A 21,611-nucleotide genomic window follows, 5' to 3' on the forward strand; every position below is an offset into this window, starting at 1 on the left:
GATCTTGTAAAAATTTAAAGCTTTTTAATTTTACTTGGCAGTATTACACTTGTATTTCTTGTATACTGTTCTGTACCTTGTAACTTGATGGAAAATAAAACATTTCTGACGGAGTACACTCTTAGCAAAAAGTTCAAAATATTACTGATATATACAAACAAATATTTTGGACAGATAAGATTAATATATCATGTTACAGTACTATGGAGAGTCACATACCCATATAATGTAACCAGGGGTGCATTATAATTTTAAGATAAAAGTAATATATGGATTTATGTTATCTGGCAATTTTTTAGATTGACAAAAATGGATGTTTATGTTAAAAAAATAATACTTTAAATTCAAGTTTAAGTTTTTTTAAATCTTTAAAACTGATTGTACCTTCAGTAACCTATTTAAATGATATGTAAGCTCGCTGATAACAACTCCCAATAATATTTACCTATTAACTATAAATTCACAGAATATTTTGCCAAGAATTAAGATTTTTATATGAGCATTAATTAGTTATTAATAAATTCAGCTATTGATCATACAGTCCCATTTGTAAAAGCTGATATAACTCCGGGACTGTAATGCAGGTAAAGATCAGACGTTCTACAGGTGCGTGATGACAATCAGTCACACAGACTGATGTGCTGTGGTGTGTATCCTGCGTGACTGGGCAGCTGTGTGTATGGAAATCCTTTTTTTACTTGTTTGTTTGCTCTTGGCCGGCTGGAGCTCCAACGCGGGCTTAAGGATGCTAATCCCTCTGGAGTGAGAGCAGAAATTCTGGTGGTTTCAACAGAAGCTCCTGAACAAAGTGTGCTTCCACGTCTCCATTACAGCTGGGGAGGGGAGGGGTGAAGTGTGCGTTGTTGTTTTTCCAGCATCTGAAAAGGAAGAACAGCCTGGTGTAGAAAATGCACCCTGAACTTGTTACCTGCCGTGTTGAGGTAAATATTAGCTTGTGTAGCTCTCAGATGTTTCTGTTGAGTCAACAGAAAGGGAAAACCCAGAAAAGTGGAGATTTGAAGCTCTGGTTTCTGAAGAATAAAAGCTACTCTGCTGTAGACTCTTACATTTCACTTTATCAGACAGTTTAGTGAGTAGTTTTTATGATTCTCTAAGATTGTTTAAGTTTTTCAATCGGGCACAGGATCATAAAGAAATAGTTATGCCAGATTGACATGGATAGCAGTGTGTAAACTGATCATGAAATGGATGGGACATTCCAATTACAAAATTGTGCCAATAATTTCTCATAGAAAGCATTACCACCAACAGGGGACAGTGCAGTGAGTGGTAATGATTGTAAATGGTGGTGTCTGGCTAGAATTGTCCATTCGAAATGCAGAAATCACATCCACATTCAATGCAGGAGGTTCCACAGACGTATTCTGTGGGTCAGTGAAACATTTAGGGTTAGGATTTAAGGTGTAGGGACCTTGGTATGTTAGTGTAGGTCATGATGTTGGGTGACCACATATTAATGTTGGGAAAACACTGATTTCCAAGGCCAGTTTGATGTAGAATATTGAAACAACTGACATTTTTCTTTTCCTTTTGTAAATTAAAGCAACTAAAATATATAATCTTCCAAATGTTGCAAGCTAAACTTTGCATATGACATAGAACATCACCATTTAGTTGTGTGGTATGGTGACCAAACAATGTCCACACAATGTGAAATTCTAGTCTACCAAAAGTTAACCAAATGTGACCAACATTCAAACTACCATTTTTCACCAAAATGTAATGTCTGTGAAACAGTGGGTTTCAATTACAGCCCGATTTAGTTTCAACTACAATTTAACATTAATCTGACATTGACTTGATGTCTGCTAGTACAATGGTTTCTTGTTGGCCCTTACAACTCCTTTCAAGACCTGGCAGACCCCTGAACTGCAGCTTTTGTCATTAAGAGAGAACACAAAATCAAGCTTCACTCTTACTTCAGATTTGGAAGGTCAACAGGTGTTCGTGTCCATCCTTTCACTGTGAGAAGCTGACCCAAAACTGTGGACATATAAGGAGGTGGACATGATTAAGATAAAAAGCAAACAGATAAATCAAACTGCTGAAGCTTTTAATGTTCTCAAAACAACCTCCTATTCTGAGCAACCTATTCTGAGTCCAGATCTCAACATCATTGAATGTGTTTGTTTATTTAACTGACTGTAAGGAAGCATGTGATTCAGCCATGCAGTTTGCACCATGCTAACTGGTGAAGTGTAAACATCCATTATACTGTATCTCAGCTGCATTAGCCTTGTATTCTAAGTGTGAATCTAAAGAAGCACCAAACATGTCTTGGCTGATTGACTACATTTACAGCGTGAAGCCAAAAAAGCAAATTTTCCCTGAAGCGATAGCTTTAAAAGCAGGATCTGACTCAGCTCACTGAGCGTCTACGGACGAGATTAGAGCAGGATGTATTAGAAGCGACTAAAAACCATTGATAAATCTCTTAATTAAGTGACTTTCTAAATACTCTGGTGTGCCAACCCTCATCAAAGGCTTGCATTTAGCATGAGAGCCTGACAGCATGCATGCAAACCCACAGGGGAGGGATGGAGGGATGGATGGGGGGGTGAATATGCTCCCAGCTGGAGACAGAGCGTGCTGTAATGACAACAAGGGCTCCGAAACAAAAGCCCTGCGAATGCGTAATGCCAGGAAAAGGGTGGGACGCAAATAAACGAGCTGCTTTACAACCGTGCTTAACGTGGAGTGGCGCTGCATGGCTGGATTTGTAGCCCAGATACAAACGAGCACATCCTGCAAGTTTCGAACTCAAGTTTAAAGAAAGAACATTTTAGAAACATTTTAATATAAAAAAAAGAGATTTTGGTTTACATTTGTGAAATAATTAATTTGTTTAAGGCATTTATGGAGTGTTTGAGTAATTTGTGTATGTCTGACAGTTTAGGTATGTGGGTGGAGATAAATGAAAAAAAGAAAAGAAGCTCAGATGCAGTTTTACAACCCTGTTTACAACCCTGTTATTTTGCCTCAGAATGCACCATGCTGTTTTTCTTTATAACTGTGCTTGTGACGAAAAAATGACAAGCTATTTTTGTCTAGTTTACAGCACAGAGATGTAGCACACCTAGCCAAGCCAAGCATAGCCAAGCCTAGTTTAGCACTGTAAAAGTAATAAAAAAATATTGTAATTATGTTTTATCTTTATTGATTAGTCTTACCAGATACTTTTGTTAACCTCTCAGTGTCAGTGAAATTATACACTAGACACAGTTAACCTGCAAATACTGCAAAAATAAAAAATAAAAAAATAATTATTTAGATAAATTAGGTTAAAGTTTGGGTTAAAGTTGCTAAGATGTTTCCTAAGTATTTTAATTTGTAATTTGATGTGTAAACAGTACTTCTTAACAGTTAAGATGACCATTTGAAGGAGTTTCTAGGTGGGCTAGGGAGATTAGGGTAGGATAGAGGGGATGAGGCAACAATGTATTATATTATTTTATTAGTGTATGAATATTGCCTTATTACTATTGTAGGTGTGTTAATTAATAAATAAATTCTATTTTTATATACACATATTTTTTTATGTATGAACTGTTAATCCTTTAATATGACATTTTATATTGACTAATACAACTGTATATTAAATAATGCTTCTGATCTTTATTATCAAAATTAGGGTATGTGTGTGTGCGACAGACATGTATATTGCATAATAATTTATGGATATACAGAACAAATCGCACCCCGTATTATTTTAGTATGTGACCAAACGTTTAATTGACAAATAAAGGACAATTCCGTATTTTACAGGACTGGTGGCAACCATGCACGTAACCAAGACAAGCCAAGCCTAGCTCAAGCTGTAAAAGGACTTACAGACACTGTAGTTACTTTTTTAGTGTAAGTTAGTATTTTTCGCACTATAAAGCGCACTTAAAATATTTTAATTTTCCCAAAAATTGACAGTGCACTTTATAATCTGGTGCCACTCACTGAAGTACAGCGTTACATAGAAGTTTCAGTGAAGTTTCTCCAGCACAGAGGCTGGAGCAGTGTTAGCATTAGCAGCTAACCGCAATGCTAGCTCTTTTGTCGTTCAGAGGTGAGTGTACTGGACTGTTGTTTGTGTGTTCACCATGTTAAAACAAGTTACGTGGGATGAACCGCTAGCTGATAGCACCCTGGCTTTCAAGAACACTCCACCGTGGCTAGAGCTGCTGCTAACAGCGGCTAGTGCTGCTCATAACCGTGGCTAGCACTACTGCTAACAGAGGCTAGAGCTGCAGCTTACAGTGGCTAGCGCTACTACTTACCACGGCTAGAGCTGCTGCTAACTGTGGCTAGAACTACTGCTAACCACTGCTAGAGCTGCTGCTAACTGTGGCTAGAACTACTGCTAACCACGGCTAGAGCTGCTGCTAACTGTGGCTAGAACCACTGCTAACTGTGGCTAGAGCTGCTGCTAACTGTGGCTAGAACTACTGCTAACCGAAGCTAGAGCTGCTGCTAACTGTGGCTAGAACTACTGCTAACCACGGCTAGAGCTGCTGCTAACTGTGGCTAGAACCACTGCTAACCACGGCTAGAGCTGCTGCTAACTGTGGCTAGAACTACTACTTACCACGGCTAGAGCTGCTGCTAACTGTGGCTAGAACTACTACTTACCACGGCTAGAGCTGCTGCTAATTGTGGCTAGCACTACTGCTAACCACGGCTAGAGCTGCTGCTAACTGTGGCTAGAACTACTGCTAACCGAAGCTAGAGCTGCTGCTAACTGTGGCTAGAACTACTGCTAACCGAAGCTAGAGCTGCTGCTAACTGTGGCTAGAACTACTGCTAACCGAAGCTAGAGCTGCTGCTAACTGTGGCTAGAACTACTGCTAACCGAAGCTAGAGCTGCTGCTAACTGTGGCTAGAACTACTGCTAACCGAAGCTAGAGCTGCTGCTTACCGCAGCTAGACGTGCTGCTGACCGCACTGTTAAAAATATAGGAAATCTACGCTTACTGTTAATAAATAGAAGTGCTTTGCTCACCCAAATAAAAAAACAGTTTTCTGCTGAATTAGAAGGGAAACATGGTGACTTCCTTGTTTCCTACTATTGTCGCATCAATCCAGTGCCCCTTATGTATGAAAATTGATCAGAAAATAGACCTTTATTGATAGTGCATCTTATAATAATTGCACCTTATAGTACATAAAGTACAGTAATTATTTTTAAATCTTACCAGAGCAGTGTCCTCTTGGCACAGTGTGGAATTAGCTAGCTGAAGAGTTTGTAGCTAACCGTGGCTGGTTAATGCTAACCTAGCTGTTTTAGTGTTTAGCTTAGCAGCCACTCCTTTCACTAGCTGACCTCCCCTCACAGCCTGCAGTGCTCTCTGTGGTTTCTGTGTAAGTAAGTTATATTTACTAATAATAACACTTGCTTCTATCAACACTTAAAACATTATTCAAAACATTATTGTTTAGCTTTACTTTCATGTTCTTTCTAAGTAGCCATTGCTTTTAGCAGTGAGGCACTGTCACTAGTAGGCTGGGTGTATGTAAATTGTAGGGGTGTAAATAAATAAAGAGCAGAGACTTTTATGTAAAACATGCTGTTGCTGCCTTAAAGAGACACTAGATAGGATTTTCTTGATTATTCCTACCCTTGTTAAAAAGGAAGTATGCTTAAGAGCATTAAAAAAGTGCATTTTCTACTCAATATGCTTTATGAAAATACACATTAAATATACTTTCTAGGTATTTCAATAAAATGTTTTTTTAAGCAATATGCCTTAAATTATATGTTGTATTAATAGAACATATATGTTGTGGCATTAAATACTGCTTAAAGTGCACTTAAGTGTAGTTTTTGTTCCTAGTAGCATTAAGGTGTACACAATGAGCATCAATATGTACAGTAGTACATTTACAATATACTTCAAATGTATTAAAAATTATGTTTAAAAAACACATACTTAAATGCTTTTGTTGTATTTAATTATAGCTTATATAAAAAGTTATATAAGCTATAAGTTGCCATAAGTTGTTCCAAAATAGTACATGTATCATGTATTTAAGTACATTGATTTTAATGTTAAAAGTATGTACTTTTTAACGTTAAGTATACTTTTAAAAATATACTTAAATGCACTTAAATGCAACATTTTTAGTTAACTAATGTGTTTCATACTGTTTTAGATGATTGAATTGGTCAATTACAAGCCAAATAAAGGTTCTCTGGACAGAGAAAGGAGTCACACATGGGTGAACCTCAGGAAAGCCTTCTCTATATAGCGAGCTAAAAGGATGACTGGTAAGTAATACTGAAATGCTTTCTCTCTTTCTGTGAATGTTTGTACTTTCACTATGGTAGTCGTTGTTTGTAAGGGTGTTTGTTCTTCTGTTTTATGTAAGTTGCTGGATAGCTAAGTGGCTGGTGGGGATGTTTGTTAAGGTAGAAAATTAGCTAGCATTAGCTGGCTGGCTAAACATTGTTGTTTCAGAAAAACAAATAGGTAAAATACCTGCTTTACCTTTGCTTGCTAGTTGGCCAATTTTCCTTCCAGGATGAAGTTCAGTCCAGTATGTGTATTTACGCAATTATTTGATTAATTATTTATTTTTTACTGTGTTTCACAATAAGCTGCATAAATCAGAAACCACTACCATATCTAGTCGTGTTTGCGAACCGCAAAACTCACAAAACTTGTGTCTATCTAGAATAGCATTTACTGTAACCGTAGAAGGATTGTTTTTGTGTACTGAAAAAACAATCTTATTGTATTTTACTATCTGTGTTTGTGTACTGCTATAATGATATAATAAAGTTTGGCTTGTTAGTGTTGAAGGCTATCCGTGCTACTGTGTAAACACATGCTGTTTGTAGACACTAAAGAAATGTCTTGGTCAGAAGACAGTTTGTATCACTTGTAAATAGCTCTCAAACAAATACAAGAGTTTCTCAAACTCGGAATCTGCTTAGCTGACTAATATGTCTTGTTTAATGTTTTGCAGTGTTGAAGGGCAACTCTGTGTTGGGATGCCCAATTTTTTAGTTGCTTATTCACTGTCATATACCAAACTATCATTATTCAACTATAATGATGCCAGGGAATATACAGACTTTCTTTCTAGGGAGTATTTATTACTAGTTGTATTTTTGATATTACACTAAATTTAATTGTAATTAAACGTATACATAATTGATAGATTAATTACATTAGATATTAGACAATAATACATACAGCTCTGGAAAAAAAATTAAGAGACTTTAGTTTATGAATCAGTTTCTCTGATTTTGCTATTTATAGATATATGTTTAAGAAAATTAACATTGTTGTTTTATTCTGTATCTACGGACAATAGTTATGCATAGCTTTCAGACCTCAAATAATGCAAAGAAAACAAGTTCATATTCATAGTTTTAAGAGTTAAGAAATTAATATTTGTTGGAATAACCCTGGCTTTTAATCACATTTTTAATGCATCTTGGCATGTTCCCCTCCACCACTCTTACACACTGCTTTTGAATAACTTTATGCCACTCCTGGTGTAAAAATTCAAGCAGGTCAGCTTGGTTTGATGGTTGTGATCATTCATCTTCCTCTTGATTATATTCCAGAGGTTTTCAATTTGGTAAAATCAAAGAAACTAATAATTTTTTTTCCAGATCTGTATATTCACCATCGGACCATGTGCACTTCATATAATATATTTAGATTAATACGCTTACTGCACGCTAGTTATAAATGATGTGCTGTCATTATTAAATTATTTAACTACCATAACACGTCCCTTTACATGTTATATAATCACACACCTCTATAGTGAAGAGGGTTTCCCTGGGACGAGAAATAAATGCAAATGTCAGCGGCCTGATGGTTAAAACCAATATAAGAAAGCTCTGCCAGTGCTTGGCTGCCGTCCTTTTGGCCATACGCTGAATTTTTCATTCATCTTCTTCAACAAGCTGTCACCGTTCCACCCGGACCAGGACGGGGTCTGCCAAAACTATCGCCGCTCACCGTGCTTCTGGCTGGACGCTCCTTAAGGCCCGCAGGCTTTCGCTTTCGGGACGGGAGGGCCATGGGGTATGACCCTAAGGGTTTTTTTGGGGGGGGGGCTGTACATTAATCATGATGTCCAGGACAAGGCAGGGACGCTTGTGGGCCAGGTGAAGATGTGGCTCCTGCTGGGTAAGCCAAAGGTAGGGGCCAGAGAGGGTTGCTAAGCGTCCGAACCCTGCGGTGCACTCGCCCAGCGCACTCCTGACAACTAAATGGGATGAGTAATTAGATATTACAATGAAAGATTAATGGTGTCAAATTGATGGTTCACTCACATAGGCCTAGTGCTTGAAGGATGGGGGGAGGTGGGTGGGGCTTTGCAGCTTTCTGTGGTCATTCAACCCCCCCATCCCTCAAATTTTACCACCCACTGTGCCTTGGAGCAGCGGTGCAGCCAAAATTATATTCGGTTTGGTTGTATGTCATTGGAGTCTAGTTATCAAGCTGGCGGCTGTTGAGTGGAATACTTGCTAGTTTGGTTTTAAACAATCCATTCAAAAGTGATGCAGATGCTTATACTTCTACTTCTTTTTCTTATGACAAAAAAACAAATTTTGAATATTGTATACTTAAAATCAACACACTTAACTATACAACTAGGAATATATTTAATTCAGTTCAATTCAACACAAATGTATTTATATATCCTAGGTTTTTATCCTAGGTTTTTGTCAAAACACTGTGGAAAGGGCCTGAAAAGGAAAGGCAGGCACCGTCACCCAACCACGAACGAACTTCCATCGAGCTTATAGCAGGGGGACATGAGGAAGAGAAAAGAAATTGAATAAGATGAATAAGTAAGTATTCATGAAATTATGTAGCATCTGCAAGAGAGATATTGTAGCATAGAGTATAGAGTAATGGTAAAATGTGATTATAGTAAAACAAAACATTGGTATCATAAAAGCAAGTTACACCACAGTAACTATTACAGAAAGACCAAAAGCTTGTGTGTGCGTAAAGAAAAGATTTCATTCCAGATTTAAAGACTGAAAGTGTGTTTGAGAGTACCTAATAATAACAGGAAGGTTGTTCCAGAGTTATGGAGCATCATGAGAGAATTAATGGAACCTTGGTAGAACCCTAAAAAAACAGCACTTAAGACTTTGGTCCTTGAGAGTGTCAGTAGGAAATAAAGTATTCCCAGTCAGCTTTAGATTTAAAACATCATCCACCATTTGCAGGTATTGGTGCCCATCCTTTCACTGTGAGAAGACGATTGACTCCGCAAGGTGGGTCTGAAAGGATGTTAACTTGATCAAGCTGAAGCGGCTGTTGTTCTCAGAACAACAGGCTAATAGCACCTGCAGTGTCCACACCTCTACTTCACTGAATATGTTAGCTTACTTATATAATAAAAAGCAACTTCTAAGGATAAACTAGGGAGGTTTTTAAAAGGAACTAAACTGAACTGAACTGACTTTTAATGAGAATTTAAGATAATAATATTAATGCTAAAAAACTTAATAACTGCATAATGTTTTGTTTTTTTATTTTGACTAGAAACTAAATAAATTAATAGCATTAATAGTATTTTTGATTAATATATAAAATCACACATTTTTACACATTTTACGAAGAAGATCACTTAAATACTGAGCCTACATTTCACAAGTTCTGCACGTAGTGAACGAATCAATCATTTTCTGAGCAACCAGATATCTGGGGGGCCTGGTATACTCTATTTGGAACCAAGCCCCCCCCCATAGCTACACCCCTGCATTGAGTTTGCTTTGTAAATAGTGCTGTGTTGCTGTTTGGCTGCATGTCCAGCATCAGACCAGCTGGCTATTGTTCTGGCAAAGTGCCGTTTCCAACATAGCAGAAAAGATTCATCTCCCAGCTCATGGTGGGAGGACAGGGTGTGCTGGCAGCTGAAGCACCGACATATGGCTTCTGTTTCACCTGTTGGACAGTTTGATTAGATCGTTGAAATGAAATGGTCAAAGCAGGCTGAGGACAGACTGGAACTAAAGTATAATTTTTTACCTGAATCACTGGTGCTTTTCCCAGATCTTTCAGCTGTTGGTTTCCACTATCTCTGTTTAATCTTTCTAGTAAACCTGGGTTACACTTTTTAACAGAAAAAAGATTAAATTGGACGCTTAATAGTTTTTGCCTACGTTTCCTTCAGAACTACCATTGCCTGTTTTAGATCATTTAAATAAGCCAGTTGAATGTCCTTCCTAGACACTAAAATCACTTAAAATATGTACGAATACAACTAAGGTGCACTTAAAAAAAAATTGTTAACTTTTGTAAATAATTCTTAAAGATGTTCTGGGAACAAGTAAACCTTGGTTAGTTTTTATTTGGTTCTGGACCTTTGTACTGTGTGGAGAGTTTCATTTTAGATTATGTATATTTTGTTCTGGTTCAAACAACCGTTTTACACTGTAAGAAGCCACAGTTTTCCCAGAAAACATTGAGATGTTTACGATGGATCTCGTTTTTTGAGGATTGGAATGACGCCATGCAGGGTGAGAACCACCGACTTGTTAAATCCGGTATAAGCTGAGAAAGCAGCTGTAATAAGTGTCATTAGAGAGTGTCGTTAGAGCTGCATTTTTATGTTCGTTTCTCTCTGCTGTGTCCCATCAGCGTTCATTAATATCCCTGAGCACTGACCCGCACCCAGCCCTGCCAAACCCAATCTGAGCTGGACGTTTCCTCTTCAGGCCTCCTGAACCCACCGGCACGCTGCACTGAGGACTGACTGGTTTAAGCTACTTCAGTTCAAATGTGCAGTGAAATACATTGAATCATTACAGTAAGAACCTTTATTTTATGTCAGATTTATTGGATAGAAGTTCAATCAGGACTCTTCATTATTTTTCTTTTGTAATTTTCTACAAAGCTCATTTTTCCACATTTCACATTTTTCTAACATAACATAATACGAAAAGAAGGAAATCTACTGCAAATATGAAATGAAGGAAATCTACTGCAAATAAAATATATAAATAAAAGTATATATGTTGATTTCAAGTTTTTTGACACTTAACATAAGGCAAAATGTATTTATAAATCTAATCGTTTTGTTCTATTTAAACAAATTAAGTAGAATCGCAGTTTCAGTTTTAATTTTTTTTTTTTTTTTTTACCCAATTGAAAACCTTTGGGATATAGTTAACTGTTACATTTTTGCACCAGGAGTGGCATAAAGTTATCCAAAAGCAGTGTGTAAGACTGGTGGAGGAAAACATGCCAAGATGCATGAAAACTGTTATTAAAACCAGAGCTGTATATTATTTTAAAATACGATAGAAGTTGACTTGAAGACTTTTTGATGTTTCCTGTGAGGCAAAAAGAGTATTTCTTAATTTGAACTATTTGTTGCTTTCTTAAATATTTTTGAGTAGATTGTTTCCCCAAATTTGTCATTTTTTTACCTTCTCACCCAAAAAGAAAGAAGTTGAAATTATGTTAATATTATATATGGTCTATATTATAAATAGATAATAGAGGTTGATATTAAGCGTTTTTGATCCCTTAATTTTTTTCATGTCTTTAATAATAATTTACAATGTAGAAAAAATAAATACAAATTACAAATCAGGCGTCACCTCACATTTGTTCTGTTTCATTTTTTTCAAAACTTAGGATAGAGTTTGGTTTGAAATGTTTTTAGGCTTTGACTTATTTACTTTGAAACATTTTTATCTAAATAATTTGTTTTCAGGAAGTTCCTGTTGCTCTCTGTCCTATAAGCAGCAGAGCGCTTGTAAAGGCCTCCAGCAGAGTGTGTTCCTCCACATTCTTCCTTAATAGACGATGACAGTTTGCAATTACGAATGAGAGTCAGTTTAACTGAAGCTGACGGTCAGTTGTGTGGACACCTCTGTTAGCGAATGTGGGTTCTCTGACCCTAAAGACCCACGTCTGGACAGCTGCCACACTTGATAGGGAATGCATTTGGCCTAGAAACATGTGTATGGTGACAGGTGCCTGCTGCTTAATGACCGAATGCAGAGCGAGGGGCTGGGTGGGTGACCATGTGTCCTGCAGGAATGTTCTTTCTGCTATTGGATCTGGAGAGATGAGCTCACGTAAGCCCTGGTTCAGCCTTTATGGTCAGTAGTCGTTAAAGGACTATGTTACCTGTTTAATTGTATTTTTTGTACAATTACATTAGTCTGTTTTAGGATGTTGCCAGTTGTTTTAAAAAGGAACTTACTTCTACACTCGTCTCCGAAAAAAGAAACACACAAATCACATTTTTTTTGTAAAAGCATTCACTCAGCTAATGGGCTGTACACAACTATGGTCCATTATGAATTATGAAAGCATTTAAACACCAGAAAAAAGTATAAAGGCAACAAAAAAAAAACTCTGTCTAATTTACACAGCATCAAACATTAAAAGGATGACTCCAGGGTCAACAGTGTATTTAGCTGCCCATGTCCAGCACATTTTATCCCATCCACCTTTCTCCTGTTCATCACACCAGCCATCGAAAAAATCATGCTGGAGAAACAAATTTGGAGCATTCAAAATTCAGTTAGGCTGCTTTATTTGGGGGCTTTGTTAGGGCGGGTCACATAGGACAAGGGGAGTAAACTGAATTTTAAGATTGCTAAGGGTTAAAAAACACATACTAAAATCCTACTACTTAAGATTTCAGACATTATACGAAAAAAGCATGACCTAATAATTTTATGTTGTGTTTAAATATAGCTCTATTACAATTGAAATTTACTTAATTTGTCATAAGTTGTTCCAAAATAGTACATTTAGTATGTTTGAAGTATGTATTAATTTATTGTTAAAAGTATGTACTTTTCCATGTTAAGTACACTTCTAAAAAATATACTCAGTGCACTTTTCTTTTACAAGGGACTGTTCTTCTCCTTTTTAGCTAATGAAAAAATAGCAGAATAAAAAATGGAAAAGCTGATTAATTCTTTATTTCAGTGATGGAAGGTGTGTGTCCGCCGAGTGTGTTTGAGCGTGTTTTGTGTGCATGGTTGTTGGGTGGTGTTTTGAAGCAGTGTTTGCTTTGTGGTGTGTATCGGTGGGGATGAAAGTGAGACAGTGCTGCGCCCTGCGGCGCTCGAACACACACACACCGCTCAGCGTTTGCTCACCTGGAGCCGCCGGCCGCTCAGATGCATTAGTAAACAAACCGGCGGCTCTTTGCTGGAAACACACAGCAGCTGGCCGCACGCTCATGCTGGGCTTCACCTGCGACCCCCCCAGGCCCGAAACATCAGCTGTTTGATCTGCTCTTAAAAACCCTCTCCGCCATGTGTGTGTGTACATTAGAGGATTAGAGCTGGGTCTGAATCAACAGGTCTGCTGCAATATAGGCCTAAACTAGACCTTTACTCACTTTACTCACATGCAGGCAGTTTACACTCACCTTCACCTACAGCATGTGTACAACGATCAAGCAGAACATTATGACTACCCTGTCTGTTTATCAGCTCCACTGATCATACTGGAGCATTCTGTAGTTCTATAATTACAGATATAGTCCTGTATCGGTCCTCTGCATACTTTAACATACTTCTTTTACCCTGTTCCTCGATGCTCAGGACCCCACAGGATAGAAAACCTCCATAGAGCAGCTATTATTTGGGTGGTGGGTCATTCTCAGCACTGCAGTGACTGCACTGATCAACTTGGTGGTGTGTTATGCTTTCCATACTTTGAAAAGACTCTATAAAGACTTTTAACAGACTAAAGTCTGACACCCTCTCACATCCAAAGACAAGAAACAGACTTTTTACTCACAGACTGAGATTATTTCCCATCATGCTTCTGGTGGAGTTTACATTCAATACATATTACATATTTAGTTACAAATAATGTATATATCAATACTGTGATTTACCAGAGACTCACGACGTCTGTCCCTATCAACAGTTTATGTTTCTGCCACACTGTTAGTTCTTGATATTTTTTTAATAGAATAGCTACATTTTGTGTTCAATAAGCTGCCTAAAAGCTTCTTTCCCCCCTTTTTTTGCTACAACCTTGTATAGCAAAGAATCACAGTTTCACTGCTGTAAAGTTGCCTTTGTTTTAGATAGAATTAATGCAGTAAAGAACATCATTCTTTCAAAAATGTGTATTTATTAAACTTAGTTGTATTACAAATAACACTGCACAATAAGACAAATTAGTTCAAAATAAAATAACTTTAAATATAATGACTTTAAAGTGCTACCTGTGTTTATAATACTGTACATATTAAAGTAAGAACAATGTAAGGCATATTAGCTGCAAAATGTGTCCTTTTTCAAATCGTTTGTAAACAGTCACGTAAAATATTCTTGCCTTGCGGCTTCCCGTAGCTCTCCCATTGGTTGTTGACATGTTTAATGTTGCTTATTGTTCTTGTAATGTTCTCTTAAAGCTAGAACAAGACACATTAACACACCACCAACAAGTCAGTGTCCCTGCAGTGCTGAGAATGAGCTACTATTCGTGTTCAGTTTTGGTGCCTGCCTACCCTCTGGATCAGTCTCTTCTCACTATACGAACTCACCAATATTTGCAGTGGTCCTCCTCTGAGATGCCCTGTGGCTTGCTCAAAAAGACTTGAACCTGGATCACTGTAATTGTGCTGAATTGTGACAACATTCATTGTGAATAGCATTATTATATAAATAATGGTATATACTGTACATGGTTCTATATAACCATTACGTTTACTGAAAAGCCCTTAAAAACAATTTTAACAGTGTAGCTGGGCTTCCAGGACATCTGTTAACTCTGCTCTGTGTTTCTCCAGGTTTGCTGGAGGGGCACCTGAGGACAGACGCTGTGGGTGAGTGTTCGTTTATGTCAGACACATTTTTTTTTCTTTGCAAATTGTTTTAATACTGATGTTGGAGAGAAATATTGATGAGTCAGACTGATGTACTAAAAGATCAGACAACTTAATGTAATCTCTTCAAAGGGATCATTTTTTTCTCTCTCAATCTTTCTCTTTCTCTTTTCCAAAGATCATGAACACACAGCCTCGGGTATATTTAGGGTTGTTCTCATCTTGTTGCGTAAAACCCTCTGTAAATTATCCCTTGTATCATCCTTACTCATCCCTTAGGACTTCCTGTATGGCTCTTGAATGAAAGACATTTAGTGCTTTAACTTTCTGTTTCAGGTCTTTATGTAGTATTATCTGATCTTATCTGGTGTTATCCAGTTGCTTTGATTTGATATAAATAATGATTGAAAACTAATAAGGAAAGTCTATATAAACACTTACTACATATAATTTTAAAATATTCAAACAACATCATAGGAAGAAAAAATTGATATTTTGACTAGATTAAATGTGGTTTCTTTGCATTGCACAGGAATTATTTTTGCACTTCTCCACCAAAAGACAGTCATTGTCTGCATAGACTCATCAATGCCATTTCAACAATAGGGATGCTCTTTATATATTTTTTTAATATCTTTTTCCATAAATTAGAACATATTGTTGCTGTCCAATAAAAAAAAAAAGTTTACTACACAGTTTGAACAGACAAATTGTCCCTTACACTATGCCATACTTTCTTAATGAACGGACCAGTAGAAATGGTAAAAATGACCTGAAATAAACTCTTTTTTTACATTGACTTCCATGGAAAGCTTAGAAGGTTTTTTTTCTCTCTACTGTAAAGTTGCTGTTGTGGAGATACATGTTTTTTATTGGACAATGACAATATGTTATATTTCATGTGTAATTATATGTAACCCTGGCAGGTTAACGGCAGGGTTTGAATTATGGGGAATAGCTTCTATCTAGTTTTTTAAAATATACTGTATTGCCTCAAATTTCCTATTAAACCACAAATGCTGCTGTGGAGACCAATTACTGTATATATGAAGATGCATTTTATTAGGTGGTTTGAACTTAACATCTTTAGCTTTTGAGTTGGAACAGAATATTCAAATAAGAATCTAGTAGAATCTAGTTTCATGTGAAATGTTTGACTTTCTGCACAATATAGGCAGAAATGTATAAAACTCACAGCAAAGTTCTAAAGATGTGCTACAGACTCAATGTGACCTACGCGCCATTTTAGAGTGAAAGGAAAAATGTGAGCATTAAACTAAAAGCTAAGCTGGTAATTTTGCTCTATAATATATTGCTGATGAGTATATGCTACATTAGCTGGTGTAATGTGTGTATTATTTACATACTGCAAGAAAAACTTGACCCCCTCCAAATTGTCATTCTATAATTTACACCATGGTTAAAGAACTCTAACAGCAGTATTTGTTATACTGTTCTAATTAGCATCTGTATGATTACTGTATGCTTAGATCATCATACACTCACCTCAGATCTCAAATAAGAAGTGCCACTGTTACTCAACAGGGTGATAAAAAACATTAAACTGGAGATAAACCATTAAACCTGACAATGCAGAAATGGTCTTTAACTTCTAATAATAGCAGAACCAAATTGAAGAAAAAATCAACCATTTAAGCATCCTAAAGATACAGTATATCCTCCTGAGACCCAGACTTTTGCTTGGTGTGCAAGTATAAAAACTAAACTTTGTCCTTGCACAGGAAGTCGTTTTTGCAAAAATTATATACACAATATATACACAATACATTAGTATTAGTAGACATTAGTTTATTTTACTATTTTAAATGATCCCTAGTCCAAAAACAAAATAAATAAAAAAAAACTAGTTTCAAATATAAAATTGGATGAGAATTTTATCTGGCCCATTATTCTATCTGGACTGGCTGTAAAAACCTTTGACTGGGATTCCCGCCACCTTGTTTTAAATCAATTGAGTGTGCTGTTTTGATGTATTTAAATACAGGCAATGTCTCCATATGAAGCCAAAGGGTCAACATTTAAAAAAAAGTAAGCATCATGGTGCAAAGAAGCAGAAATATAATGTCCTCATATGAGGACACAGGGTCTCATGGAGTTGTTATGCTTGCGTGTAGAACCAGTATCTTCACTAAAGAACGCTTGAAGAACCCTTTTAAAACTATAATATTTAATAATCTACATTTACAGTAAGGAGGTGAGAGCTTAAGCTAAACTATAAACTAAATAATAATCCACTACGTACCTGCCATTCTGACGCTTTAAGACTGAAAGCTCTAGACAGATGCATTTAGGATTGCGCTTAATTTAAGTCCAGCTCATTTTCCCTCAAGCCCCGTAGTCAGTGTTGCTGTTCTGCGCCGCAGTGGCCAAACACCTGATCCTTCAAGAGAGGCGCCGTTGCCAAACTAGCATAATTGCCGCTGCTAGGCATAAAGATTACTCTGATAAATTACTCAGCTAATTGAAATAATGGTATTTGCCAAAGCTTGTAATTACTTGCAAATAATTAACCGTGTGTGATTGGAGTGCCTTGATAGCAGTTAATCAAATAATTCAGCCTCGCAGGCTCGACACTGAGGGAATATCTTCATCCTAAACAGCAAGTCATTCTCTTAAAGAAGACATGATGTACCCAGCGGTGCTCATTTATTTGTCCAATTTGTATAAACCACCAGCCTCTGGGTTCACAGTTAGCATCTGAGCACTCAGGAAGTGGTTGCGTTTGCACTGCTTTTGTCACTTTTTTGCTAATAGACCATGTTGAGACGTATCATTTTTATTAGGATATAATACAGCTTGCAGTAACCTCCAACATTATCATATTTTAGGCAACTGCAGGCAAAGTATAATACCTACACTAAGTACAGTGTATATAGAGAAAACATCTTAAAGACTTTAAGGGCATTTTTACACATGTAGTTCGTTTCTATGGTCTTGATCAGCTCATGAGTTTGCTTATTTGTAGCGTTTTCTCTGTTTGGTTTGGTTTCACACAAGCACAAAGTTAATCGCACCAAAATGCTCAACAATAAATCTTGCAAGCATATCGTCTTCTCTGATTGTCAGAGCTGTCTGTCATGGGAGCAAGAAAGTAAATATAGCAAGAAGAGTCTGCGCTTTCATACAGTGTTTTTAATAGGACGTGCAGCGCAGATGTACATATAGTAAATGGAGGTGCACAGCTGCGAGTAGTGATTGCAGCATGGAATAGATACAACATTTGTTCATAGCTGTGGTTATTATCATTATCTGGCTAATATATATTAGATTTTTGCTGCACCTTTAGTTTAGCTCAAATAAAAGGAGTATATTTGATAGCTGGGTTGGATCGAGACCGGATTACATTCTCACCACAGGCGAACCGCTCCAGAGTTTGTCTGGGACCAGATCGAGACCACCTCTTTGTTCTTACAAACTACCCAGAGCCCACTTTAAATCTAAAATATCATCAGAATGCTTATAAATATTTAAAAACATTAAATAAAAAAACACTTAAAAGATTGACTGTTCGATGAATGTTCTCTTCCTTAGCATGTCTAATAGGAAACCCCTGGCTTATTGTACTGTGCATTTATGGGTACTAGACAAGTAAAAAGGTACAAAATTACTAAGACTCATTGGAAGTTTGGATGGCCCAAGATGATTATTAATGCTAATATCCTTTTCTTTGGTTTGATTTTACCAAATTAAAATCCTCTGGAATATAATCAAGAGAAAGATGGATGATCACAAGCCATCAAGGCAAGCTAAACTGCTTGATTATTTGCACCAGGAGTGGCAAAAAGTTATCCAAAAGCAGTGTGTAAGACTGGTGGAGGAGAACATGCCAAGGCGCTTAAAAACTGTGATTTAAAAACAGGATTATTCCACCAAATATTAATTTCTGAATTCTTAAACTTTATGAATATGAACTTGTTTTCTTTGCATTATTTTAGGTCTGAAAGCTCTGCATCTTTTTGTTATTTTAGCCATGGAGGTATAAATAAGTTGATACAGATTTCTAGGCGTATGAATTTTATTACAATATTACAATGATCACATGAAAAATAATGTTTTTTTTGTTGTTTCCAAACTGAGTAGAAGAATTATTTTTTGTGTAGAGTTACTTTTGTTAATTTTGCTAATACCGCTAATACAGTTTCATTTTCAAATCATCTGGCAAAAAAAAAACATTCTTATTCTACTGTGTCTACATTTTGTAAACTTTTCTTGGGTAAAATGGCATAAACAAACCAGTAGCTCTTTACATTTACAGCCTGTGAAGACCCCGTGACCCCCCATTGTCACCTTTTTTAATGCTTGCCCATAAACAGCCCTCACAGGAGAGGTGTGAAGCAGTAAGCAGAAGTTTTAATTGGGTGTGAAGAGAAACACGGGCCCTAACAAGGTTATTCACGTGGCCGTCTGCAAATGACCCCTCCAAGGCTTGGGTTTAAGCCACTGTTCATCTGAGAGAGGCCAGAACCAATCACGTGAGGAATTTCCTGTCCTGGCTCGTCTTAACAGCCGGGAATAAAAGCTAGCGGTGCTGGTAAAAGGGGAGCACCCAGTGGGGTAGGGGTTTATTATTTTTAAGCTGATCTAAACACCTGTGGAACACCCCCACCAAACCCCCACCCAGGAGGAGGCCATTGCTTCAGAGAATGCGTCGCAATTTGTCGACAAACTTTTTCTCATTCCTCGTCCAGCGCTGGGGGACTAAGCTTATTAGTGCAGTCTTTGAGAACGATGACATCATAAAGTGGAGTGTGTGTATAATAAGTAGTCTGTGTGAGAGTGTGTGAGAGAGTATGTGTGTGTGTGTATTAAGTGCTCAGTTGGAACCCCCACCTTTAATCCTTGAGTAAACTGGCTACAGCTCCATGAGTACCAGATTCAACAGTATTTTATTAGAATCCGTTCGGTACAGACGTTTCTATTCCCAGTGGCCTAATGTTTCTAGGCCCAGTGGCCTTATGGATAAGGCATCAGCCTTCGGAGCTGAGGATTGTGGGTTCGAGTCCCATCTGTGTCACACTATGCATGGTAATTAACCATTTGTTTTGCACTTCAATATTGTAAGTCGCTTTGGACAAAAGCGTCTGCCAAATGTAATGTAATGTAATGTAATGTAATGTATTCTTCCTTTCCTCCTTTCCATCCCGTGACAGGAATGCTTTCAAATCCTCCACTTTACACAAGTGTGCTTATCACCTGCGTGTGTTTTCCTTAGCTCGCAGGTTGCCTTACCCTTGCAGACTGGCAGCAGATTAGATTTAATTACACACGTCTCCTGCACCAGGAGACAAGCACCGTTTCCCACCATACCGTCAGAGAGAGGCCTGGTTTTACACTTGTTGCTTAAATAGATATGTGAATAAAATGATGATAAAGTGATACAATTCCAAAGGAAGAGAGACGATCCATGGCCTGCTGATCGAATGATATATGGTAGCTGGCGAAAAATTAAAAATAAATAAAAACATACGTTACTTTAAAATTAAAGGAACTCCCCACCCTCATTCATGCTGAAGCTATAAGGAGTGTTTCAGCATGAGCTACTTTTTAAATAAGACACAATACAGTACAGCCAATTAAAACAGAGATCATTTACACATAATCACATGCAATTTTTTTTTATTTGTGAACAAACCCTTGGCAAGAAACATGATGGCCATGCACAATATCTTATTAATTTCTAACATGTAAAATGTGCCACATTTTATGTGCCACACTGTTTTCTGTACATGTATTTCAGCATAATTATCACAATGTCACAGAATCTTTGTGCAATTTATGCAACATCTTTTGTAATGTCAAATTATTTTTTTTTGCTGCCTGATAAACAAATAAGTGAAAACAATTCTGTTTTTTTTTATTCGGTATGTTTGTTCGATTGTTTGTTTTATTCCAATACCAGAAAAAATTGATTGTTATTAATATCATAACATGTTGAAACCCACATTTTGGTGAAAATTCCACAAACTTGCGATATTGCAGTTGTTATAAGTTTATGATAAATGGGCAGGGCTACATTTCTATAGGAAGAAAGGACCATTTAAAACCAATGTAAGCTGAATGGGCATGGCTAAACTGTAGGCTGATGTGACTAAACAAGTTGGGTTTTGTGACATCACAACATTTTCTTATCATAATCACAAACCATTTTTCAAAAAAAAAAGAAATGTTAATTTTAATAAAGGTTTATTTTAATGCTATAGACTTAGGCTAATAACGTTAATGCATAAATGTATGCAATAAATCTGGAAAGTTTAATGTGTTTACTTTTTTCGCACAGATTAATTACATTACCAAGCTGCAACCTCCTCCTGTAATTCCCACATTTTACAGAACCCAGTTACATACATATACATGTTTTATTTAGCAACGTAAGCCTACAGCCTTACTACTGTTAGTTCAGAGGGTAGATCATTTTTGGTTCATGCTGGTATAGGGATTAAATCTCACTCCCCCTCCCTTTCAATACTGAAGGTGAAACATATAGCTAGCTTTCATTTCCACCAGTAAAAATACAAGGAAACAGCAGCATTTAAAATCTTCAGATCGTGCTTTTAATTATGATCAATCACAGTATATAAATAAAAATATAATTTCATTTTTTTATCTTACACTGATTATTTATTTACATTTAAATACCTATTATTTAAAGCTTAGCCTTAAGCAGAAGAAAATGTGCTACCAATCGTGATTAATCACATAATTCTGTGTGTCAGGGCCCTAGTTATTCCATTAACTATGAAAATAGAGTAAAGTGTGTAGTTTGGTTACATTTCTATCTCCACTTT

General features: G+C 36.9%; 1 long non-coding RNA gene across 1 annotated transcript; it reads right to left on the minus strand.

Annotated features, from left to right (window-relative positions):
• Positions 1-393: 393 nt before the first annotated feature.
• LOC111192568 (uncharacterized) lies at positions 394-5,521 on the minus strand. Its single transcript, XR_002650018.2, has 3 exons — positions 5,205-5,521; positions 1,941-2,004; positions 394-878 (listed from the first exon to the last, which is right to left on the minus strand). It is a non-coding gene; the product is annotated as an uncharacterized LOC111192568 (long non-coding RNA).
• Between the last annotated feature and the right edge of the window lie 16,090 nt (positions 5,522-21,611).

This window comes from Astyanax mexicanus, chromosome 16 (assembly GCF_023375975.1).
Source record: "Astyanax mexicanus isolate ESR-SI-001 chromosome 16, AstMex3_surface, whole genome shotgun sequence".
Classification (NCBI taxonomy): domain Eukaryota; kingdom Metazoa; phylum Chordata; class Actinopteri; order Characiformes; family Acestrorhamphidae; genus Astyanax; species Astyanax mexicanus.